At 44.5% G+C, this 25,482-nt stretch overlaps 1 protein-coding gene across 2 annotated transcripts in view; it reads right to left on the bottom strand.

Annotated features, from left to right (window-relative positions):
- LOC309649319 (uncharacterized protein) overlaps positions 1-25,482 on the bottom strand; it is a 213,452-nt gene that overhangs the window by 148,943 nt on the left and 39,027 nt on the right. Inside the window, exon 2 of one of the 2 annotated variants that reach the window (XM_082439251.1) lies at positions 19,616-23,704. The exons of the other annotated variant lie outside the window; for it this stretch is intronic. The gene's annotated coding sequence lies outside the window, so the exon portion shown is untranslated. The remainder of the gene's footprint in view (positions 1-19,615; positions 23,705-25,482) is intronic. 2 annotated transcript variants of the gene reach the window in all.

Here is a 25,482-nt window from a genome sequence, read left to right on the forward strand (position 1 = left end):
CTTTCCTCAGCGTCTCCGACTCAGTTCTGGAGTAGAGAGGCAGGGCCAAAAGACACAGACAGACTGCGAGAGAGAAGGTTGATGCTTGGCGCCATGCATTCACTGAGTCCCTGGCTCAGTGCAATAAGAAGGATCCATGCTTCAGAAGGGACCCAGATTTGTACTGGGGACTTCCAGTATCAGAGGCACCCTAAGGCTACGGATCTTCCTACTGGCCAGATGGGCTCCCGGATAGACTATAGACCAGGCGGTGAACATGCCGAAGACCATCGTCTTGAACACTCATCTTACTAGATTTGCCTGACTGTGGTCCCCCTGAATCTGGGTACAGAGTGGGAGCTTGCCGTGGAGTCAGTAAGGCAGGCCTCTGTTTGTTACATGCACTTTAAAATGTATTGAAAATTTATCGCTATCATCTTTATTAATAGACTCTAAGAACAGTTTTAGATTTACAGAAAAATTGAGCAGATAGTACCAGATTCCCAGATTATCCTTCCCATGCCCCCCTGCGTGCAGTTTCCTTTATGATCAGTGTCACACGTGAGGATAACACATTTGTTACAATCAATGAACCAGTATGTATACATTAGTATTAATTAAAGTCCATGATTTATTTGGATTGCCCTAGTCTTTACCTCATTTTTCTTATGTTCCAGGATATGCCATCTAGGATCCCACATTACGTGTAATCATCGTGTCTCTTTGGGATCCTCTTGGCTGTGATGATTTCTCAGACTTTCTTTGGTTTCGATAAACTGGACAGTTTTGAGGAGGACTGCTCAGGCATCTTATAGAGTGGTCCTCAGCTGGCATCTGGTTTTCCTCATGATCCTACTGGTTTACGGATTTTGCAGAGGACGACCACAGAGGTAAAGGGCCACTGTCGTCACATCTTACTGCACCAAAGGATCATGCTGTCACAAGGGTTACCACTGTTGATGTTGACCTGGATGGCTTGGCTGAAGGAGTCTTGGTCAGGTTTCTCCACCGAACAGTTACTCTTGTCACCCCCTTTCCATATATACCCTTGGAAGACAGTCGCTATGGCACATGTATTTTTGTTCCCCAGTGTGAATGTGATGATGTACTTTCTCGAGGGTGTATATTGCAGTGGTTTTATGTGATCCTATGTGTATATCTCCATATACAGAGAATGGCTTCTCTATATAACTTTGGTACTCTGTAAATTTCATAAAACACAAAGACTTTTGAGCAAGATTATTTGTGTGTGTGTGTGTTAAGAGGTCAGAATTCCATGCCAAAAATACTTAATAGCTTTGTTTCTGAAATATTTTTTAAAAAGGTGTTGTCACCTTGTAGAGGCCTATTTCGTTCAGAAGAGGACAATATTTAAACTAAGAAAAAGCTGGCTGAGTTGGCATGAGTGATGTAATAATGATAGGAACCACTGACATTTATCAGGTAATTAGTAGGACCAGTCCTGTACCAAAAATTTTACATACATCTTATTCGATTTCATATCAACATTTGAGATAGCTGTGTGGCCTTGGGTAATTTACCTAACCTCTGCATTCCTTCTTTCCCTCATCTATGATATGGAGAAATGCCTATGTCATCAACTAGAATGTGGAAAGAATGAGATCATATGTGAGTGGGTCTCAGAGAGCTTAATAACTTGCCCATGATCACTCAGCTAATAAATGGCAGAGCCATGGCTCAAATCCACGTGCAGATCATGCCAGATCCATTTTGTGACCACTACACTATATGCTGTGCATCTTCCCAGGTAATGTATCATCTGGTTTGAATTATTCTGGAAGACGGAGGAGCAGGAGAGGATGGGATTGCCAACCCAGATGTGCCGTTTCCCATTTTCTCTGTTGCCACCTAATTTTCAGGTAGGGTGAACTAGAGCATTAGGAGCCTCTGGTGAGTAGGTTTTTCATGAGCTTTCCTTCTTCTCTCTTCCCGGAGGAACATTCTAGAACATTTCAAGACCCTGACAGTAAAATGGTTTTGTTTTCTTCCCTCCTAAAAGCTGGATGAATGGAGCACTGTTAGAGGACGCTCAGTCATCTCTTTTCTTTTTCCTGCTTGCTTAAGCTGTTTGGTCAACCTTCAAGGAACCCACCACCCCTGCATGGATGGTGTGCTTCTACCCGGACTTCGCTTTTAGCAACTACAACCACTGAGCGTGAACCTGAGTAGATGTACTCTGAGATGAAAATGATCAAGAAAAAAATCCAAGCTCCCACCCCTCCCGCCTGCTTGTGGAGTTATCAATGGTGACTTATTTTAATTCCACCAAACTCCCTAGAGCCGGGGGAGAAACTCATTCTTTCTCTTCTGCTGCTCAAAAACACGCCATAGACTTTTGGAAGCCATAGTATAAGAAAGGCATCGTGAGCGACTGGTTGAAAAAAGGAAGAATGCAAAAGTTTAAGCTTTGGGTTAAAAAGAAAGAAGAGTGGTTATTAGAGAAGAACAAAATTTCCCCCAAGAAGTGGGAATCTCTTCTCTTTTTTGGATGATCTCAAGGTGGCTTGAGTTGTAAATATGAACTGGTTTTAACTGGCCTCCTGAGTGGCCTTGGAACTCAAGACCAGAACTGGTCAAAGACTTTTATTTCCCCCAACCACAGGGAGGAAAATGAAGGCGTGGTCAGTAGCAGCTTAATCAGCAGGCGAAGTCAAGCCTTTTATTCTTTGTATACCGCAGTCAACAGAAAGTTATTGCTTAATTAACCCCTCTGAATGAATACCTGATAATTAATAAACCCATGAAGTATACCCTAAGGCTTTAAGTTGAAGAAGGCTCCTCTCTTCAAGTGGAAAAGAGAGAAAAAAAAAAACAAAAAAAAAACAACATGCTGAACTAATGGGAAAAAATTCCGGTAGAAGGCAAAGCAATTAGGATTAGTGAATTCCATTTCATTTAAAGTTCCAAGATATAGAAGCCATTTATCTAACAAATTAATAATGGGAGTGACTTGCCTAATATAGTAACAAGTACTTCTATTTTATTAGTGGAAATCCAAACTGAGTAATTTCATGATAGACAAGCTTCCATATATATAATTAAAAAAAAATTTTTATTTCCATACATATAATTTTTTGTGATGCTTTAAAAAAAGAAAATGTCACTGCATGCAGATAGTTTTAGATTTATGGGTCCCTTCCAAATGGGTCCCCTCTCCAGTTTGGAATGATACATTTACTATTACGGCTCTGTAATAGAAAATCAATATTCTTTTAGGGTTTTCTTTCATTTTAAAGACCTTTACCATCTGCCTAATTGTGCCACCATAAGAGAAGAGAAGCGTTGATAAGGTGGTTCGTGGTTCACAGGTATTAGGAAATTTGCCGTAGACTCTGCAAATGCGGACGACTGGGCATCTGCTGAACGGACTATGGGGGAGCCGCGTGTAAGGGCAGAAGGGAAGGCACTAACTTAGGGCCACTAAGCTATACTTGCTCTCTAAATTGAGAGAAACTAGGAGATATGTCCTCAAAGTGTTTATGATAGTGATATCAGGACAAAGAGCCACTGTGCTCAAGTTTCTTAAATGGAGCCTCTGGGATTTTGCTTGGGGCCCAACGCAGGTGACTAGGCCTTGAGAACACTATCCCTCTGACCCTCCCTCTGTCTGAGGAGGGGCTTATCACCCGTTCTGTAGCTACCTACTGAGCCCCTGCTATACGCCAGGTATTTAGATAAGAGTCCTTCCAAAACTTATAAACAGCTCATGCAGCTCAATATCAAAAAAACAAACAAGCCAATCAATCAAAAAATGGGCAGAAGACCTATAGAGACATTTCTCCACAGAAGACATATGGATGGCCAAGAGGCACATGAAAAGATGCTCAACATCACTAATTATTAGAGAAATGCAAATCAACACTACAATGAGATATCACCTCACACCAGTCAGAATGGCCATGCTCAAAAAGTCTACAAACAATAAATGCTGGAGAGGGTGTGGAGAAAAGGGAGCCCTCCTACACTGTTGGTGGGAATGTAAATTGGTGCAGCCACTATGGAGAATAGTATGGAGGTTCCTTAAAAAACTAAAAATGGAACTACCATATGATCCAGCAATTCTACTCGTAGGCATATATCTGGAGAAAAACGTGGTTCGAAAGGATACGTGCACCCCAATGTTCATAGCAGCACTGTTTACAGTAGCCAAGGCATGGAAGCAACCTAAATGTCTACTGACAGAGGAATGGATAAAGAAGATGTGGTACATATATGCAATGGAATATTACTCAGCCATAAAAAAGAAGGAAATAATGCCATTTGCAGCAACATGGATGGACCTTGAGATTATCATACTAAGTGAAGTAAGTCAGACAGAGAAAGACAAATAGCATATGATATTGCTTATATGCAGAATCTAAAAAAAATGATACAAATGAACTTATTTACAAAACAGAAACAGACTCACAGACTTAGAGAAGGAACTTATGGTTGCCAGGGGGGAAGTAGGGGGATAGATTAGGAGTTTGGGATTGACAGGTACACACTGCTATATTTAAAATAAAATGCCCCTCCATGGAAAAGAAAAAAAAAAAGAGTCCTTGCCCTTTCTTCAAACCAATGGGGGAGCAACCAGAACCGTCTTAACATAATTCTTCCCCACCCCCCAGAGTTCCCTCTCTCATTCATGCCTAGAGAACAATGCACTTCAATGTGATGACGGGCAATAGCCACTAGTGAGGTGACACATTGTCCGAAAAAAATCTAAGACTTGAGAGAAGAGCAGAATGGCACCCAAGCCCCACAGCCATGACCCTGTATAGGTCTGAGCCTCAGTCTCCATCATCGGCAAATCAGGAATATGAATATTTTCTACATAGGCTAGTTACTGTGTTGTAGGTAAAACTTCTGCCATATGGTGAGCATATGGTGGGGATGCTAATAACCTTTTCCATTTTCTGCTGGTATACAAAGTCTTGGAGGGATCCCAGAGCTTTGAATATTAATAATGATAATAATAATGATAATGGTTACAGAAACACTGAGAGTACATTCCATGCCAGGCATTCTGCACAGAATTTTCTAGAGTATCCAATAATCCTAAGAGAGCAATATTATTTAGCCCATTTTAGAGAAGCAGGAACTAGGTCTCTACCTTTCTGATACAATCCATTACTAATACTATTACCACCAGTAGTGAACATGTATTGAGTATTTATGACAACATACCAGGCACTTGATATTTGGATCTTGCTTATTCCTCATTTATTCATTCAACAAATATTTACTGAGTGCTAGGTATTCATGGTGGTCCAATCAGTACATACTGGTCAACAGGAGAGAAATCACAAAGCCAGTCACGAGAGAAAATAGAACAACTGTGAAGTAGATACTGTTGTTACCCTTAGTTTATAGGTAAGGAAAACGAGGAGCTGAGATGTGACTAGTCAATGGCACAGGCTGGATTCAAATCCAGATACCTCACTTTTCACCTTGCTACCTGTTGCCTCTAAGAAAATTGCCTGGGCTCAGGGGACTTGTGACATTGGGGATGGGGTGGGTGAGATGACCTGTCCTCCTCCTAGACTGAGATTCTTGGCCGTAGACGGTCAGTGTGACTACAGGTTACTCAGTTGGATACCGCTTGCCAGCCAGGAAACTCAGGTCTATCTTGAGGGCAATCCCAGGCTCCAAGCCAGCAGCCCTGGTTCTTCTGTTTGCCACCAATCACGATAACGATGGTGAATCACTCATTTTTCTGTGCTTCCTTCATCAAGTGGAGATAACCATATCTATCTTAGAAAGAACCCTCACTTATTCAAAATGAGACTGTACTGAAAATGTGTTTTAAAAGTCAAAAAACACAATATCCATTTAAGATACTATTCATTTTAGCAAATGGTAGGAGAAATGTATTGTTTGGAAAGAAGCTGAGATGGATTTATTAATTTGCTCTCTCTCTTGATTTTGCCCAATGACTATTGATGACAAATAGATAAAGGAAAAGTGCCAGTTGCAGCAGAAAATAGGAACAGGAAACACCCTCAACATGAAAGTTGAGAGAGATCAGGTTGATCCCAATCATCTTCGCCTCCTTCTGTTGGCAACAACTAGCCCTCTACTGTTAAACTTCTCGGCAAAAGCGTCTTAGCAGATACACTCCGCTCCTCCCTACCAAACAAGCCTGCGAATACACAGTGCCTCTGATTTTTTTCCAAAGGAATCAAATGCATTTATCTAAACACACATGTGTTCAAAGATCAATTGTATTCAATAATATAATGGGTGCATTTTTCATCTTTAAAATTCCGGCAAGAGCAGTTTTTCTTTGCGGATTGAATTAGCACAGTAGGAACAGATGAAGTCAATTGTCAGTTGTTCAAATGCAGGTACATATTATAGAGGCAGATCATAACCTTGGGGCTGCTAATGTGGGAAGATAAATTCCCCCTCATAAAACGAGTATTAGGAGCAATCAGCACCAATGCATTTCATTTCTCGAATCCTCGTAAATCTTCAGAACTTGAATGAGGTGCTTACTTCCTCTTGCCTCACTCAGATCGGAAGGTTCAGGATCATCCGAAAAATCCCTCTTTCTTTTCCCAAATTGCTTTGCTTCATTCTAAAAATCTGTAGCGTCAACGTTAAACAGAACTAGTTAACGGGGGTTTTAAGAAAATTAAAGGCGCAGCCAAGACTAGACATTCCAAAATAAGTGGATGGGGGGGTACCTGCCTCTGGTTCAGTTATTCTGGCCACCTTCTTAATGGACAATTTGGATCGCTGCACAGTCAATCCGCTTAATTGCCTCTGTGTTGGCCATTAAAACAAATTGAATGCGCTATGGACAATTTGGTCATGTCATAAAGAAATGGCCTATAGGGCCCATGGAGAAGGAGAATTTCAGCCATTATTCGATTATATCTGATCAATGGAGACAGCCTGTATGGGAAATTCAGGAGCCAGAGTAGATTGTACAGGAGTCCCTGGCCTACACTGCCGACCACATTATTAGGATCAACTGTCAACAGCCATGACATCAGCCAGGTGGTTGACAAAGCTTCACCTTACTCTGTCCTGGAGAGAGAAAAGTCAGTGCCTCATGACTTTGTCTAAAATCTCCAGTCAGCAAACCAACAGGTCATCTTTTCTACTTTGAGTCCTGAGTAATTTGAGAAGGAGAAAAAAAGAATTCAACATCTCCACTGGCTTTGACCTCTAATGTTGGTACAAAAATAGACCTCCTGCTACATTCATTGTGATTAATGCTGGGTAAAGGTAATTTAAGCGGGGCCTAATTTTCTTATTTTTCTAGATCTCAACGCCATGTACTGTACCTTTCCCTGTCCCTCTGCTTATTTGAGAGGTCTCAGCATCTTCATTTGGGGCCTCCACGACTGGGACTGTCATCTGAAGTCAGAATCTCTCTCAAGTTGGACAAGAGGAATGACCCTTAATAAAGGTATTGCTGGATTATACTTTGTACGTTTAAGTCAAGGAGAAATAACTGTGGGAGATATTTACTGAACATTTGTTATATGCTAGGTGGCAACCTCAGCATTTTAAATACATTGTTTCATTTAATCTTCAACTGACCCTGAGAGGTAGCTTCTAGTATCTCCATTGTTTAGATGAGGCAACTGATACTTCGAGCTTAATAACCTATCAAGGTCAAGGTCATCCAATATTGTCAGGATCGGAATGTAACTCCTGACCTCTTTGACTTCAAGGCTTGTGCTATCGAATACGGTGTTGTCCTAAGTACCACGGGCTGCTCTCTCAGCCTGTGAAGGGCAGTGTTCTCAGCCAGGGTTTCCGTGTTCACGGGGAGCTTAGCAATGCGATAGGCACCAAAAAGAGATCACTACCTGGAACCAGCAGGGAGTGTTTGTCACCATTGTAGCTGGGCTAGAGACCCCATGGGAGTATAAAAAGCTGATGTTGGACCCTGGGGGTCATCCTGCAGGTGGCTACCTGTGAGGGTTGAGTCATGGTGGATTGTGAGAAACCATGAGGGAGTAGCCAGGGCTACCTTCTCATGCCAGCTGTCTCAGGAGTCAGTGGCCTTGGCATGAATTGAAATGAAAAGAGCCATAGTGACTCTAAAAGAGGAAAAGGGGAAGAAGAAAAAATAGAGGTACATGGCAGAGATAGAGGACCCTTAATAGAGTGTTTGGATTCAGTGGGGCAGGTGGAATGGCCCTGGGGTTGGAGAATTCAATTTGGGAAGGGGAATAGGGAGAGGGGAGATGGCAAGAGATTCTTATATCAGGTGGGCAGTCATATGGAGACATCAAGAGAAGAATGATAGTTAGAGGTTGAGTGGATCTAGAGGCTGGTGGGAAAGTAGACATTGAATCAAGGATGGTGAATATGTCTTAGTTCCAAGGATATCACAGTAACAACTTGCACAACCATTACCACTATCATCACCACCATCAACACTACCACCACCATCACTGCCGTCAACACCATCATCACCACGACCATCAACACCACCATCACCACTACTACAACAGCAGAAACAAGGGCATTTAAGGTATTGTCTGCTTTCTGTGGACCAGGGATAGTCTTAAATGTGTATTTACTTAATCCTCACAGCAACGTTATGCTTTCTTTAAAGATAAGAAAAGGGAGGCTTAGAGAGTTCCAGAAATTTTGTAAAGGAAACACAGTAAAGTGTAGAGTTATGCTTTTAGCCATTAATTTTAGCTATTTCAGAGAAGACAAAGATAGAAAAACCGGGGAGAGCTAAAGAACTAAATAAAACTCAAGCTTTTGCCATTTGTGATCAGCTGTTAGATTCCCATCCAGCAATCATAACCAAATCTAACTCCTCACGAGTTTTGTCCGGCGTTTGCTTCCTGGTGGCAAGTTACTAGCATTTGCGGAGTTAGTTGTCAGTGTACCCAGCTTGTAAGCCAACACCCCACCAGGCGTGGCCTGGTCTGCCTCTGGAAAGACCGCGTTCCCCTCCTCCCAGAAGCAGCTCCTCCAGCCTGCAGGCTCCATCTGGAATCAGGTTGATTGGAGCTGTAGAAAGGGTATGATCTTTTAAAGGCTGCTATTTCCATGGACTCATTGCTCCTCTCAGTGAGGACTCTAGTAGGTGAACTGCGTACAGCTTGGTGTACTGGTGTGTGTAAGAGGCATCTTCTAAACCAGGTGGCTTTAGTAATCTGCTTCTTTTCTTTTTATTTATTTATTTATTTGTTTTTGGCTGTGTTTGGGTCTTCGTTGCTGCACGCAGGCTTTCTCTAGTTGCGGCGAGCGGGGGCTACTCTTCATTGCGGTGCGTGGGCTTCTCATTGAGGTGGCTTCTCTTGTTGCGAAGCACAGCCTCTAGGTGCGCGGGCTTCAGTAGTTGTGGCTCGCGGGCTCTAGAGCACAGGCTCAGTAGTTGTGGCGCATGGGCTTAGTTGCTCCGTGGCATGTGAGATCTTCCCGGACCAGGGCTCCAACCCGTGTCCCCTGCATTGTCAGGCAGGTTCTTAACCACTGCACCACCACGGAAGTACCTAATCTGCTTATTTTCATTTCTCTTTCCTGGTTAGAATTCATAATTTGTGTGTGTGTGTGTGTGTGTGTGTGTGTGTGTGTGTGTGTGTGTGTGTGTGTGTGTGAAAAGGGACTCTCTTCAGCATTTCTAGCTTAATGCTAGACTTCTATATCCACAAACTCTGTCTTGGAGAGCCTGGGAGATGTAACAGCATTTGACTATGAGAAACAGAAGTTAATGAAAAGAATATTTAATCCAGTTTTTTAAGAGAAAACTGAGACCCAAAGATTTGGAATGCATATATCTAATGGGAGGTGACTTCGTTTAAAGAGTTTATGTTAAACACCTAATGGAAATTTAGAAGCTTTCCATTCCCTAATGTTTTGGGACTGATAAACGTTAAGTCAGAGATACTTCTGAGGAGGGGAAGGAAAAAAGAAACAATCAACCCTTTAGCAGATGGGATTCACCACCTTCCCATAATTATGCTTTTTACAAAATCACAATTTGTAAATGGACGAGAGGACTATTCATTTTATAAACCAAGACACTGTAGAACTACTTTTAAGAGAAGTTCTGCTAGTGAATTTTAAATCACATTGGATTCACCAATAATTAATTACACACAACTTTTCAGCAAAGCAATCACTACCTAGAGCGAGAGACAGGGGTAATGTCACCACCTGAAACACATTATGAGGATTTTTTTCTTAGATCAGGGGGTTAAAAGATTGGCAACCTTGATTTCATGCTGTTTCTGGGACCCTTTCCAAGGCTGAGGATGTTGCTAGGGGCTCAGTTGTGTGTGTGTGTGTGTGTGTGTGTGTGTGTGTGTGTTGTGTGTTTGGCAATAGGAAAATTCCCGGAAGAATCTGTAAGTTAATAGGGTTCACAGGAGCATGATGTTTTGAGAGGAGTTTCTCCCTCTCGAAGCCAGGAAATGGGCAGACCGTGAGCCTGTTCTTTAACGGTCCAGAAAATAAAGGACATCACTCGTCTTTGAATCTTTTGAAGAGGTAACATGGCGGGTCAAAATACAGGGTTGGGATCAAGGGATCAGTACTGGAGGCCTGTGTCCTGTCACCCTCCAGCTGGTCCAACTGAACAAGTTCCTTAACTTCTCTGAGCCTCAGTCTCCTATAAAATAGGGATCCTAACACTGGATGCCGTCAGAGTTAAATGAGATAATGTACAACTGTTCAAAATTATGTAAAAGTCTAACATAGTGCCTGGCATAAATAGACACTCAAAAAAATGACAAAAATAGACATGGAGATTTAAGTATTCACACTAACTGGTGTAAAGGCTTAAACCCAGGAAGAAGTCAGAACTGCAGCATGCAGTGAGGAAGAAACTTCGTTTGCTAATTTGCTAAGTGAATGTTAAGACATTGAAGCGCCCCCAGGGAATTTTTCACATGGGGACAATGGTTCTACACGCCTAAACCCACTACCCAGAGGCCCCCAGACTGGGATGGGGTTTCTCCTTGGTTTGGATTTTTCTTGCCAAATGAGACGATGGGGCACATTATCTAAGTGTCTGTGCTGAGATGATGTCATGTCCCTTGAGAGGAGGGCAAATAGATATGTCACGGCTTGGAAGCCCACGGGTTTAGATAAATGACAGTAGTTCCCCAGCCCCTGAACTGGCTTGACTGGTTCCAGAAATAAACGAACCTGAGAAAGCCAGGGTCCAAGGATGTGTCTGGACACAGCAGTTGGCTCTCAAGCTCCTCTCCTGCTGGATTAATCATTGAGAACCAGCTCGGACATCCTGCCTGTCTGCCTGTAAAACCTGCAGCAGGCCACCAGAGCCCCATGGGATTGATCACTTTGCCATTCCAGGCCTTCTGGGGAAGGCTTAAGCCTCCTCCTTCTTGCCAACACATGGCTTCGGCACCAGTTAGCCTTTCCCCTTAGGGCCCCCCGACCTCCCTAATGTGGACGTCACTGCCAGAGATCCTTACTTGGAGTTGTTCCTCAATTGCCACCCCTTCCTGTCACCAGATCTACTCCCACATAGCCACCAAGCAGGGCTTTAAACACCCCTCTTCTAAGAAGCTGTCACCAGCTCCTGCCTGCACGGGGGTCTGGCATCCAAGTTCCCATTATCCGCTTTACGGTTCTATCTCCATTCTCAGGGACCTCAGCCACACGTCGGGATAATGATGCCAGCATCACTGGATCACTGCTCTCCGAGGCAGGGACCACGCTGACTCATCTCTGGAGCCTCGGCACCTGGTAGAAAGTGGGGCACGGAGGGAGTTCCCCAGTTCTTCAATTTCCTGTCATGTGTTTCCCATTTCTCTCTGGAATTCTTTGAAATGTGTTGGAATTCCTGCACAGAGCGTGTTTCTCTTCATCACTTTAGGTAAAGGATATCCAGCCATTGTCAAGTGTGCCCAAACCATATTAACCCTTGTATGAGTCCCCTGAGGCTGCCATACCAATTACCACAAGCTAAATGGCTCGAAACAACAGAAATGGCTTCTCTCACAGTTCTGGAGGCTAGAAGTCTGAAATCAAGGTGTTGGCTGGGCCCTGCTCTCTCCGAAGCCTCTAGGGGAGAATCTGTTCCGTGCTTTTCTCTTAGCTTCTACTGTTGCCAGCAAGGCAATCCTTGGCTTTGCTCGAAATCTCTGCCTCCAATGTCACATGGTGTCCCCATGTGCGTCTTCACATTGTCTCCTTTCTGTGCACATCTGTGTCTTCACATGGCATTTGTCTCTGTGTGTGTCTGTCTCTGTGTCTCTTCTCCTTTTCTTACAAGGATACCAGTCATGTTAGATGAAGGGCCCACTCTACGCCAGTATGACCTTAACTGAACTTGCACCTTAATTACATCTGCAAAGACCCTTTTCCAAACAAGGTCACGTTCACGGGTATCGCAGGTTAGGTCTTCAGCATCTCTTTTGAGGATACAACCCAACCCACAACAACCTTGTGCAAGTTGCTCCCCCACGCTGAGCCTCAGTTCTTGCAGCTGTAAAATGGGGATAATCTCACCCACCTCACTGAGGGCTGGTGGGGATTCGCTGAGACAACGCATGTGTCTTGTGCTTAGCAAGGCTTCACCCATGACTTGCCTTCCTCTTCCTTCTTAGCCCTCTTCCCGGCTGTTTGTGTTGGAATATACGGACAACAATCCTTCCAGCAGGTAGGATTTTGTTCCGCAGAGGCCAAGTTCAAGTACAACAGTCTATGCTCACAGAGCCCGCCTCCTCCCAACTGGACGACTTTTCTTTGTGGTCAGATCCTCTGCTTAACTTATTCTTCTCCATGTAGGACGCAGGGGCTGGACTTGGTCAACTGACTCTAATAAAAGTTTCGGGTGATTCCAGGACAGCAGACTGAGATGTGTGTCTTTGGCTGGTTACCCCTGTCATGAGTGGTTATTTTTTCATGGTCAAAACAAATAAATACATAAAAAGCGCCTAAAACCTATAGGGAATCGAGTTTCCAAACTGTGTTCTTGCGGCTGACTTCTGAATCAGCGTTTAGTAATTAAGAGAAGAAAACAGCAAGTTGCACTTGGCAACGCAACATAAATTGTACCTTTCGAAAGGTCAAATACTAGTTGCGATTAACCAGATGAGTCACGCGTTATCCTGGTGAAAACAATACTGAGTTTTAAGCCTATTTATAGGATTCCGCACCCCTTTCCCCGACCCCCTTCCTTGCAGAAGTTCACGGTTGGAATCTGCCGTGAAGTGGGGTTTTCTTTTTTTTTTTTTTTCTTTCAATCTGAGAGATGATTTCCATATACTGTGGTTTGGCAGTCTGCACTTGAGAGATACTATAGCATTATCAGGGTGCCGACAGCTGCTCTAGAATAAACAAGCAGTGATGCATGGAGCTGGCATGTCCATATGGTTTGGAAAAGAAAATGAAACAAAATAAAAAACATTTGTTATCATTTTTAGAGTTTTTGAACACAACCAGCTTCAGTACCACTCTAACGCCTTGCATGACTTTCTTTTTAAAAAAAAATAAATAATTATGAACGGGAACATTTTGTTTTGCTGGGAAGAGCGGTTTACTGTGCGGATGGGACGAGAAGCCTCGGTTTTCAGCAGCTGTTGCCCATCTCTGGTTCAGGGTCTCGTGATGGCTCTGATTTGGCTCAAGCCTGATGGCTGGATCGGGGGAGCCAATGAAATCTTCTCCTGCTTATCGTTTCAGGCACTACAGAGCACTAGTGCTCACCGAAAACCCCGGCTCTCCAACCCCCTTTGCCCCTCTCCCATCCCACTGTCCCAAGAGACAACACATGGAGGGATGACATGGGGGCACAACCCCTAAAAAGGCAACATAGGCTCTTTATCCTAGAAAGGAAAGTCTAGGATCGTGTTTGGTATCATCAGGTCATACGATTAATCGTAGTAGTAATATAATGCTAACATCTAATACTCATGGCAGTTAGCGCTGGCATTTGCAAAGCACTTTCCTATTTACACAGCACCCACAGTTCCGTTTGGGGGTCTGTGGCATCAAGCTCTATTCTTATCCCATTTCCTAAAGGAGAAACCTTGTCTCTGCCAGTTCACCTCTTTAGATTTCTCATATATAAAGTGGGAACTGGAATTCCCACTCCAGGGGTTCATCTAGGATACTTTTTGATAATCAGTCATATGAATGGAAATCTAACTTGCAATAAGACATCTCCTCCGCCCAATGTCATATAAAATATCTTTGCTTTTGGGGAGAGGACGTTAGTTCATTGTGACCTCATTGCTTCTTTCAACTGATCGAAGCTCTGATGGGCAGTTTTACAGGCTTTTAAGTCATTTACAAAAATGGAAAATGAATGAAGAATTTTATAATACGTGAAGATTTTTAAATGGAAGGAATGTAAACTCCCTAAGGGCAGGGGTCTTGTCTGTCTTTTTCACTCTGCGTCCCCAGTGCCTGGCAGAGGACTGGCACTGAGTGCTTCTGGGCAAGGGGGCTTGTTTCTCTGAACGGTTTTCACGCAGATGAAATGGGGCCTGGATTTCCCACTCCCAAGTGCTGGCACATAATAAGGGCTCAGTAAACACAGGTTACGTGAATGAATGAATAGATATGCGATCTGAGGATAGAGAATGAATAATGGTTGATAGTAGGCATCCCTGTGCTGGCAAAATGATGCTCTAAGAAAAACGGAAGTCCGATTTGTAGCAATTGCCAAATTTCCTGGTGTAAATACTCCCACCGCGGCTGATTTCACGCTACCAATTAAGGGGTTTCAGCACGCTGAGCTGGGAAGAGACGTGCCCGGGCAGCTCCCGTAAGCTGCCGCCCACCAGCTCCAGCATACCTTTGGCTGGCGGGGATTGGGGGGCAGTGGTGGTGAAATGGTTGGGAACCTGTGCTCCATTTCCTGTTTGTTTTCTGGAAGCTTCTCCCACTGGGCAGAAAGGTTTGGGGACTTCCAGATTGCTTGAGTTTTAGTGACTCTAATTCTGCGGCCAATGTCAGGCCATTTCCCTTTATTTTGGCAGAAGAGCTGGATGGGTGTAAGTTGCCAGCTAGTGAGTGTGGATGGGAGACCCGGTGGGCCCATTGGTTGTGACCATTGTGCAGAGAAAGTGTCCTTTGACCCCTGACTGCTTTCATAATCCTCAGAAATCCTCCTGCCCCCTCCCTCGCCATCTGCAGTGATTAACCTAGGCTCTTTTCAGCGGGCCATGCCAGGGGGCACCTTTGCAATTCCTGAGATTTTCTAAGCTTTACGAAGGCCCTGGATTTTTGTTTTCTTCCCAAGATTCATTTCCCGCCAGTTAGATCTACTATCTCCCATCCTCTCTTGCAAAAATTGCAAGGAGTGGTATCAGCACATCTTTGTACAGTAGGCGAATATATTTGGAATGCTTATTTCTGAGAGCTGTTGAAGATGACTAAAAATTTTACACCACACAGAAAGACTGACAATAAATTTAAGAGTAGCAAATGGAGCCACTGTTCTGTTTCCCTCTTGGTAAATAAATAGCTGCAAAACTGGTACTCCAATACCAGGGCGTCAAATCCATGGCGCCTGGGGATTAACAATGGAAACGTCTCTGTGGAAACGATACATTTAGAAGAGTCCTAAGGCTCGCACCAGAAGCTGACTCCAAAGGTTTATTTTAATGGAGCACGAATCAGAGGGAACGACGTGAAAAGAGTTCTGTTTCTCCTAGAAGATGCCACTTGTTTCTACTCCCGGGGAAATGCCTTCCAAACTCTTTACCAGGTCTGCAAAGTGAACGGATTCCACTGGGGCTGCATCACCCACCTGAAGACCTTAGGAGCCCACAGAGGGCTTGGGAGCTGGTACAAGGTCAGGACCAGAAATGCTGGTCTGGAGTGATTTGCAATAGGATGAGGTGTCCCCTGGGGTCTTGTGTTTTATTTCACACCACTGAACGCTGATGTTTGTGTCGGGGCATATCTAGGTGGAAATTTGGAAGGAAAGCGCACAGCACTTATGTGAACTGGGAGCCCATTCTCTAGCCCGGGGGTGGGTGATATCTATTTAACAACAACAGCAAAGAGATCACTGTATGTTCACCGCATTAGAAGAAACACAAGAAAAATATTAGAAGGAGATGAAGGAGAAAAGGAGAAAAAGACACAGGAGGAAGAGGAGAGGAGAGCGAGAGACGAAGAGAACAGAAAGAGAAGAAGCCCTTCGTACAAGTGTGTTCGCATATGCTGTTCCCTTCTTTTAGAGTGCTATTCCTCCTTTTCCTCATTTGGCTAACTCCAACTCAACCTCTGGCCCTCAGCTTAAGTGTTATTTCCTCAGGGAAGTCTTCCATCAACCCGAAGACTGGGCCAGTTCCTCTACTATGTGGTCTGACAAAGTGCTCTTCTTTTTTGGAGGCTACGTCATGATTGCAATGACTGTAATTACATCCCTGTGTGTGTGATGATTTGTTACCTGCCTTTCTCCCCCAGAGACCAAAAGTTCTGAACTAGTGAGATTCCAAAATCCTGGGGCCCTACTTGGCTCTTCACCGGGACTTCAAGACACCCACTGAGTAGGTAGATGGTACATGGATGGGTGTTTATGATAACCCTATATGTTATTATCTGAGCTGTGCTTGTTTTACATGGTCCTGTCCACATGCAAGCCAGCCTTGTGAGATACACAGGAAAGGGGTTCAACCCCTGCCCCACCCAGCTTGACAGTACTGTTTCTCAGGTCCTAAGAGGGTCACTGACTTGCCAAAGAGCGTCACCAAGGGATCCCAGGCAGAGTCTCCCCATCTCAGTGTTCCACTTGGAATCCCCACCACTCTCTCTGTGGAAGGGGAGGGGAGGGTTGAGAGTTTGGGGAAAGGGCAGTGGAAAGGCGGAAAGAGTTATCATGACAGAAGAGATTTACTCCTGTCTCCTTCTCCTTTCTTCTTGCATTAAGGACAAGCGGTGCCTGAACACGTCAGCGCAAATGGGAACACGATGAGGCATCACTTTTTCCGGGGCTGTGACTAACTCCGCAGGGGAGCGGGAGAAGCTGTCCCTATGAGTTAGGCCTTGAAGACACCCTCAGATCTCTTGCTGCAGGGGAGCCCTGCCAATCAACCCAGGGCTTCCACTGAGAGCTGTGTTCATTCATTCATTCGTTCGTTCCACGAGTATTTTTCAAGGGTGTACCACCTGCCAGGCACTGTGTTGGGAACGCTGTGTGTGGACCTGAGTGAGACTTGTAGGGTGACCAGCTGTCCCGGGTTCCCTGGGATGAGGGACTTTCTGGGTAAAGGCCGAGACAGCTGGTCACCCTACTTTGGATGTGAGCTTAGGATGCAGTGTAACTTACCGGCCAGAGTGTAGTCCCCAAGAACCACCCACATCAAGGTCACTTGGGGGTGCCTGCTAAAAATGCAAATACCCAGGCCCTCCTCCACCAGGGATTCAAAACCCTCAGGGGGCAGGTCTAGGAATTTGCATTTAATGAAACCCCTCCCCCACCAAGTTTTATTATGCATATTTAAGTTTGAGAACAGCTGAGCTCCTGCTTGAGGGCATGAACTTTGAAGTCACTCAGACCCGGGTTCAAATCCCACTTCTGCCAAGGAAGCCTTATGTGAATTTTCACAAACTGCGTCATCAGTATGGTTTTCGTTTCCTTACTTGTAAAATGGATCTCACTACTATCTTCACAGTGTTCTTGAATGGAGTAAATTTTTTAAATGGATTAATGTCTTAGTTTAATACCTGGAATAGAATAGAGTTAAATTATGGTCCAGATTGAGACTGTTGCCCCGGTAGTTGAAGTCACAGGTCTCTGCTCCTGGATTTGGGACGGTTCTATCATTTTTGATGCAATAGGCAAAAGCAAGACTTCATCAGCTTCATGATAGAAATGTGTTCGCTTTACGCCTTTCCTTTCTACCATTTTTCCAAGTGCACCAAGAGCTTCTGCCCACTCCCAGAACAGGTCACACTCTTTCACACATTTGGACCCTTATAGACGGTGTTCTTTGTGTCTGAAATGTTGTTCTCCCCTTAAATTGATGAACTATAAGTCATTTTTCAAGACCCAGCTAAAGCATTTCCTCTTTTGGGAACCTGTCAGTTCTCCCCCTGCTTCCTCACTCCCTCTTGTCCCTGTTTATCCCACTCTGGCACACAACAAAAAAATAAGAAAATATAGTCTTCTCCAATTAATATCAGCTCTATGTTGCTCATATATTTCTGGGATGGCAAATTATGGTCCACGGCCAAATCTGGTTCGTGATGGGTATTTATAAGTAAAGCTTCATTGGAAGACAGTCTCCGCCAGTTGTCCATGAACCATCTATGGCTGTTTTCACAGGACAATGGCAGAGGTGAGTAGTTGCAACAGAGACCTCATGGCCCACAAAGCCTAAAACGTTTACTCTCTGGACCTTTACAGAATATGCGCTTAGATCCCTGACCTATATGATGGCCTCAGGGCCTAGCATATGGTATACCACACAGTAGATGCTCAATAAATGTTTTGAACTAATGCATCAGGACATCAGTGGAAAGATTATGAATCAGTGACTCTGTCCCTGGCAGTACTGTCAGTTCCCTAAATGAATTCTTTCTAGAGTAGAGAGAGTTCCAGTCACACCTATGTAGGGCCTATTGGGCTTCAATCTACAAAATGGCCGAGAGTGTTCAGGCCAAGGGCTGTTAAGAAGCCTTAGCTACTTTTATCTGCTTTTTTCCCCCCATTTCATTTTCTAAGCAAATTTCAAAAGATAACTGATATCCATGAAATCTTTCCCAGGCTAACCCACCCACCCACCCAGCTCCCGTTCTGTCAATGCGCACAGCCTGGGAAAGCGGTGAGATTGGATATAAGGACAAGTATAGTGACCGCCTTCTGACTTTCTTTACAGGCCTCTCTTTCTCCATTCGATCTTTCTATTTAGTCCAGAGCTCCCGGGACAATGTGTACACAGAGTGGACAGTCTACCGATTCCTGATGGCCGAGGAGCAGGAATGCCTCAGGAGATGGTGAGAGGGTGGGCGCACAAGTCAGTTTTCAACTAAAAATAAAGTAGAAAGTCCCTTCCAGAGGCAAGGCAATACATGGCACTTGCAAGAAGAATCACTTTCCAGCCACTGATGTGCATTTAGTTTGGCCCAGAAGTGAATGTGGTACCAGCCTCTTGCAGCAGCTCAGAGACCTGGGCCCGAGCTCAGACTGCTGGGCCAGAAGCAGCAAATGCACCCCTGGCTCCTGCTTCTTGTAAGGTCTGGGGAAGGGCCAGGCAGGATAAGAGTGGGATGGGAAGGGGAGGTAGGGGATGTTTACATTGTCCTGGAATCATCTTAAATATAGAGAAGGTCAGTATCCTACTAATAGGAAAGACTCCATCTGAGCAAGCATGAATTTCTTTGGAGTCTGAGATTTTTGCAGGGAAGAAGAAAGCAAGGACTGAGGGAAAGAACCCAGGGAAGAAAGGCCTGTGGCCAGCAGCGCCAGACAGATTGTGGGGCTACTTTTCACACTCAGCATATTTGTTTGCCTGCTTTTTTTTTTTTGCCATAGTGCTGCTCTTACAGACTTCCAAGGGCTCATCCCCAATTAAAGAATGTTCTGGAAAATGTAAATTTTGGGTCAGGTCTCAGGGGAAGGTAGGAGGAATATTTGCTGGAGGTGGTATGGGGAAAAAAAAAAGCAGGAGGGCTTTTGAGCAGTGTAAAGAAAATGCTGTAGAGGTAAGGACAACCTTACTTGTTTTATTCAGTTAACTGGAAGTTGACTGAATGTTGGTCTCTGCATGAGCTGCAACAGGGCCCAAAGAATCGTGGTGCATGGCCGTGACCCTGTACAAAGTTTCAGAGCATGGGTGTCAGAGGCACCTGGACCTGCACGCAAGAGCTAATGCTACCGCTAATTAGTTCCATGAACATGGCCAAGCGCCACGGCATCCTTGAACCTTCGCTTCCTCATCTGCAAAGCAGGGCTTCCAATATTGCACTAACCCCACCCCACTCATCCTCATGAGGATTCTGTGAGCTAATATGTGGAGACGCTTAGCACAGGGACCACCTCATGGCCCTAGAAGCCACTAGCCCTAGAGGCTGGAAGAGGCAAGGGAGGGTTCTCCCCTAGAGCCCTCAGACAGAGCATGGCCTGCCAACACGCTGATTTTAGGGCACCAAGTTTGGGGTCATTTGTCAAGGCAGCCCGAGGAAACTAACACACAAGTCAAGCTCTGACTTTGTCACATCCGGTGCCGCATCCACACGCGCCTGCACAGATTCTGAGCAGGTGGTAAGTACCCACTTTTTCAGGCTTGCAGACCAAGCTCCCATGTAATATACATAAAGGAGAGACCTGCGTATCCTTGAAAAACTTGTAGGCCCAGATGGTAGCAAAGTTTTGAAAGAAAAAAACTCTAAACTAGAATTGCAAGAGAAGAATGAAGCAACCCAAGTTCAGAGCTGTTTCTACCTTTCCCTGAAGGTATGCCCAGCATTTCACAGCATTCATCTCAGTGGCATTTTGTGGCAGTGTCTGACAAGTCTGCTTTGGCGGCAATCACGTCCTTTCCTTTCTTATGTGGCTGTTGGGCCTCAAGGCTGCATCTGGCTTCCCTCTCCATCCGCACAAGTCCCACCCCTTGGCCTGCTTTCCTTTCTTTTCTGGGGCTGTCACCACCAACTCTACGTCCTGGGGTCCCTCCTCCCTCACTGCCCTGGAATAAAATCGTTGTTTCATTATTTAAAGTGTTTCAGTCCTCATCACTATGGGACAACCAGAGAATAGGAAAAAGAAAGAGCAAATAGCTTTAACATCCAGCATTTATCTAATGCTTCTAACAGGCCCAGGGTTTACAGCCATAGTCTCGTTTTATCCTCATGAGATTCACACAGGCAGACGCTACTGTTGTTACTGTCCTCATTTTAAAGATCAAGATCGTGAGGCTGTAGGAAGTTAAGAAAGTTGCCTGAGGTCACACCTTCGTTATACAGGATTTAGACTTTCTTCTAATGACTCCAGAACCCAGGTCAGTAACCCAGGTCCTGCTTAGGACTTTATTAAGGTCATGGTTGGTCTCCAACCTAGAGTTTTGATTTAGTTTCGGAGATATTAACTTGGATGATGCTATAGACTGAATGTGTATGTCCCCCTAAAATTCCTATGTGAAACCAGTCCCCATTGTGATAGTATTAGGAGGCGGGGCCTTTGGGAAGTGATTAGGTCATTTGGGTGGAGACTTCATGAATGGGATTATTGCCCTTATCAAAGAGACCCCAGAGAACCCTCCTACATTGTTGATGGGAATGTAAATTGCTGCAGCCAGTGTGGAAAACAGGATGGAGGTTCCTTAAAAAATGAAAAATAGAGTTGCCATATGATCCAGCAATCCCACTCTGGGGCATATATCTGAAAACTCTTAATTCGAAAAGATACATGCACCCCAACGTTTGTAGCAGCACTATTTACAATAGCCAAGACATGGAAGCAACCTAAATGTCCATCGACAGAGGAATGGATAAAGAAGATGTGGTGCATATATACAACGGAATATTACTCAGCCATAAAAAGAATGAAATAATGCCATTTGCAGCAACATGGGTGGACCTAGAGATTATCATACTATGTGAAGTAAGCCAGACAGAGAAAGATAGATATATACGATATCACTTATATATGGAATGTAAAATATGATACAAATGAACTTATTTACAAAACAGAAACAGACTCACAGCCATAGAGAACAAACTTATGGTTACCAAAGGGGAAAAGGGGTGGGGGAGGGATAAATTAGGAGTTTGGAATTAGCAGATGCAAACTACTATATATAAAATAGGCAAACTACGAGGTCCTACTGTATAGCACAGGGAACTGTATTCAATATCTTGAAATAACTTACATAATGGAAAAGAATATGAAAAAGAATATATATATAAAATATGTAACTGTATCACTTTGCTGTACACCTGAAACTAAGATGACATCATAAATCAACTATAGTTCAATAAAAAGAAAGAAAAGAAGGAAGGAAGAAAGGGAGGAAGGAAGGAAGGAAAGAAGGAAGGAAGGAAGGAAGAGACCCTAGAGAGCTCCCTCGCCCCTTCCACCATGTGAGGACACAGTGAAACAAGGGCCCTCTATGAACTAGCAAGCGAGGTCCTCACCGGCCCCTAAATCTGCTAGAGCCTTGATCTTGGACTTCCCAGCCTCCAAAACTGTGAGAAGTAACTATTTGTTGTTTAAGCCACCCAGGTGGTGGTATTTTTGTTACAGCACGCTTCGTGGACTAAGACAAATGGCAATGACAAAATGTCCAAAACTTCTCGTATTTTTGAGGGTGATTTTACTGCAGCCTCTTAGCTCCTTTCCTGAAAATCTGACCAGTGTGAAATAATTACTGCCAACTAGAATCTATTCAGTAGGACTCCTGCTTGGGAGACATCTCTGAGGACTTGCAAACCGAGAGGGAATGTTTTCCTAGGTCTCGGCAGCAATGGAAGCTGTTGCATTGGCCGACTGTTTCCTCGAAGTCATTGCAGGTAATAGGTGTTCCTTGAGAAAAAAACTTTCCACGAGCAAAACCTTCGGAAAATCGTGAGACCGAGGTTTCATGAGTGCTGGACTTGAGAACTTTTTGTTTGCTGATGCACTTTGGGGACCTCTAAGATGGGGCTCTAATATGTATCCATTATTTGATAACAGACACCGCTTTTCCTGGAAGGGATGCAGATTTCAGCTCCCAACAGAGCGCGCTTTGAAAAACATGACCTCTGTTCTTTCCCTAACATTAAGCATTTTCTTCTCTGTGACTTAGGGAGGCGTGTCCACTACATATTTCCTGGGAGTTCATTATTCTCAAAGCCTGATCTATGTAAATATCGAAAGACTTACAAGACATGGCAGGCCTTCCCAGGGATGAAATGTGCAACGACTTCATCTTTTCCAGAATCACCCAGATTAGTCCTGAAGTGTGGGCCTTCGGCTGCTGGAAAATAGGAAACAGAGTCCAGCCTGGTCCCACCTCGGATTGTCTGTGACAGCTCCCGCTCAGCTTCAGTGACAAGAAATGTGTGGAGCTAAAAATATTCTAAGCAGATGTAAATCTGGAGATGTGACTGCAACACACCCAAACTTGCTATTTGTTCTGCTCCAAGTGTCTCCCGAGGTACAGTCGCCACCACTGCAGGCAACCACAGCACCTTATACAACAAATTGTGTAAGTGCACTTCTGACTCACCTGGAGATGGTCTGGTGAACAACACCCCTGCATCAGCCGGGCACAGTGGCTCCTGGCAGCCCCAGACGGGCAGGCAGAAATAAATTCCATCGCAAGAGAGGTGTGAGTTCCTCCTATGCAAATGCTTGTGCGCTGGTCTCTTTTTTCCGGTATTCTATACTATTATCAAGAGCTTGATTCTGTTCTGTGATTGGAAGACACACTACTCCCAAGATTCCATGGGCGAAGTGAGCATCCGCTTGGTCCAAGAGAACCAGCAGCCCATGGGCAATGGTGGAATCTCCCCTTTGTGCAAAATAGTGGCATGTGCGACTCTCTTGGGGGTTTGAGTCTTGTTTAGAAGCTGAATCCTTGTAGGAAGTGTCTCAGCTCATCTACAGGAGATGAAAGCTAATACTCTTCTTTGACAGAATGACAATAAAAACAACTACTGTAGTTCATTGAACACACCCTGTGTGCTAAGCATGAGAGCCAAGAGTAGCTAATTTTATTTACTGGCCTCTATCATCAATCTCCAACCAATATGGCACTTGGGATGTGTACATGAATTTTCATGGAGCCAATATGAGGTTTCCCATCTCTTCTTCTCTTCTTGGAATCTTCTAGGAATAAAAGTATGTGTGAGATTTAACCTGAAAAAAGCTGAGTTATTCTGACTCCACGTTTCCTTGAGGATTGCTCTTGATGTGGTCAACTTCCTTGCAAAAACCAAGGGTTTACCTTAAACTTCCAATCCTTCCCCAATGGGTGTGATACTTGGGTTGGGGATTGGTAGCTGGCAGACAGAACCGGGGGAATAACTAGCCTGATCCAGACACTGGTCCTTTGAGGAGAGCACTGTGGTCATTCTTGAGGGGAGTCGGAGTATAGAGGTTGGTCACAGCCAATGGAAAGCCAGACTCTCGAATAGTCTGCCAGGTTCCATTGGGAAAGCCCAGGCAGACATGAAAGAATTTGATTTCTGGCTCTGTCACTTACAAGCTTGACCTCATTCTTATAACCCTCCATTTCATCATCTTTAAAATAAAGATGATTGTACCTAGACAGACGAAGTAGGAGTGAGGTCACAGTGACACACGACACATAAAGTGCTCGGCACATAGTGGGTGCCACTCCAATGACAGTTTCCATCACTGTTGACAATGAAAAGACTTGCTGGGAAAAATACCGAGCTATCTTTTATGTCCTGATCAAGTTCATGGTCTTTCTTGTCTCTGAGTGTTGGAGACTTTGACAGGAAGAGTGGCAACATCGCCAACTGAATCAGCCCAAGCAGGGACTCGGCCACACTGCATTCCCTGAGCTGGGCCAGAACCCGTGAGTCACACGGCCTTCTCCGTGTGGACGCCACAGCAAATCACTTTTCCCATTATGAACAAGCAGACATGCTCCAGTGTGGTGACGGAAGGTAATTATGAACATAAATGATCTAACCAGACATGGATTCCACCAAGGTTTAACCTCTGGTTTCCTTTTTTACACAGTCATCGCACAACTGCCCCGTGGCAGGCCACTGAGGGGATCGTTATGGAGAATTCTGAGAGCCATCTGCCCACAGAACCACAGCCTGCAGTTCAGACTGGGGCATAGGACATCTGGCTTTACTTTGGGCTCGGGTGCCACCAGGAACATGGATAAATGTCATGCCCTAAGCATGGGGTGTTCCAGATCCAGGAGTAAATGTCTTGCAGGCTGGATTCTCCTTTTTCCAAGCCGAGCTCAGAGGTTTCCATTCTGACGTGATACGGCCACAGTAGTATTATTACCACTTAGGGCACTCACACACCCCTCCCTGGGATGCCTTCCACTCAACACGCAGCAAGCGAGGCTACAGCGTACCCAGGCCAGTGTGACTGTAGTTATCCCGTTAGTACCTCTGCAATTACTCTCCACGCTACTACAACCACTACTTCTAATACAATGAATGACCAGTCACACTTTACTCTGTGCCAAGCTAGCCACTTTCCCATATATCCTCTAATCCCTATGAATACAGAAATTGTTTCCAATTCCTAGATAAATAGACTGAGACTCAAGAAGGTTATGATAACGTGCTCAAGGTCACACAGCTAATCCACAGCCAAGCCAGAATGTGAAGCTGAGTCACATGGTTCCTGAGTTCAAGCTATCACTGCTCTATAGTGACTGTCCTCTGACCTGAGAGGTCCATGTTACAACCATCAGAGCAATGGAACTATTAAAATAATACCTGGGAGATCTATTCAAAGCCATTCACTGATATCTAAAAAGAAGTAACAAGAAGAGTGTACCAATGAATAAAGAAGGTCTAGAGATGTTGGTACAGTTAGAGAATCCTGACATTTGTTGCAATTACGTTTTTTAAATGAGAAACAATATAGCTGCAGCAGAGCATGAAATC

The sequence above is a fragment of the Balaenoptera physalus genome, assembly GCF_965194825.1.
Source record: "Balaenoptera physalus genome assembly, chromosome: 19".
Classification (NCBI taxonomy): Eukaryota; Metazoa; Chordata; class Mammalia; order Artiodactyla; family Balaenopteridae; genus Balaenoptera; species Balaenoptera physalus.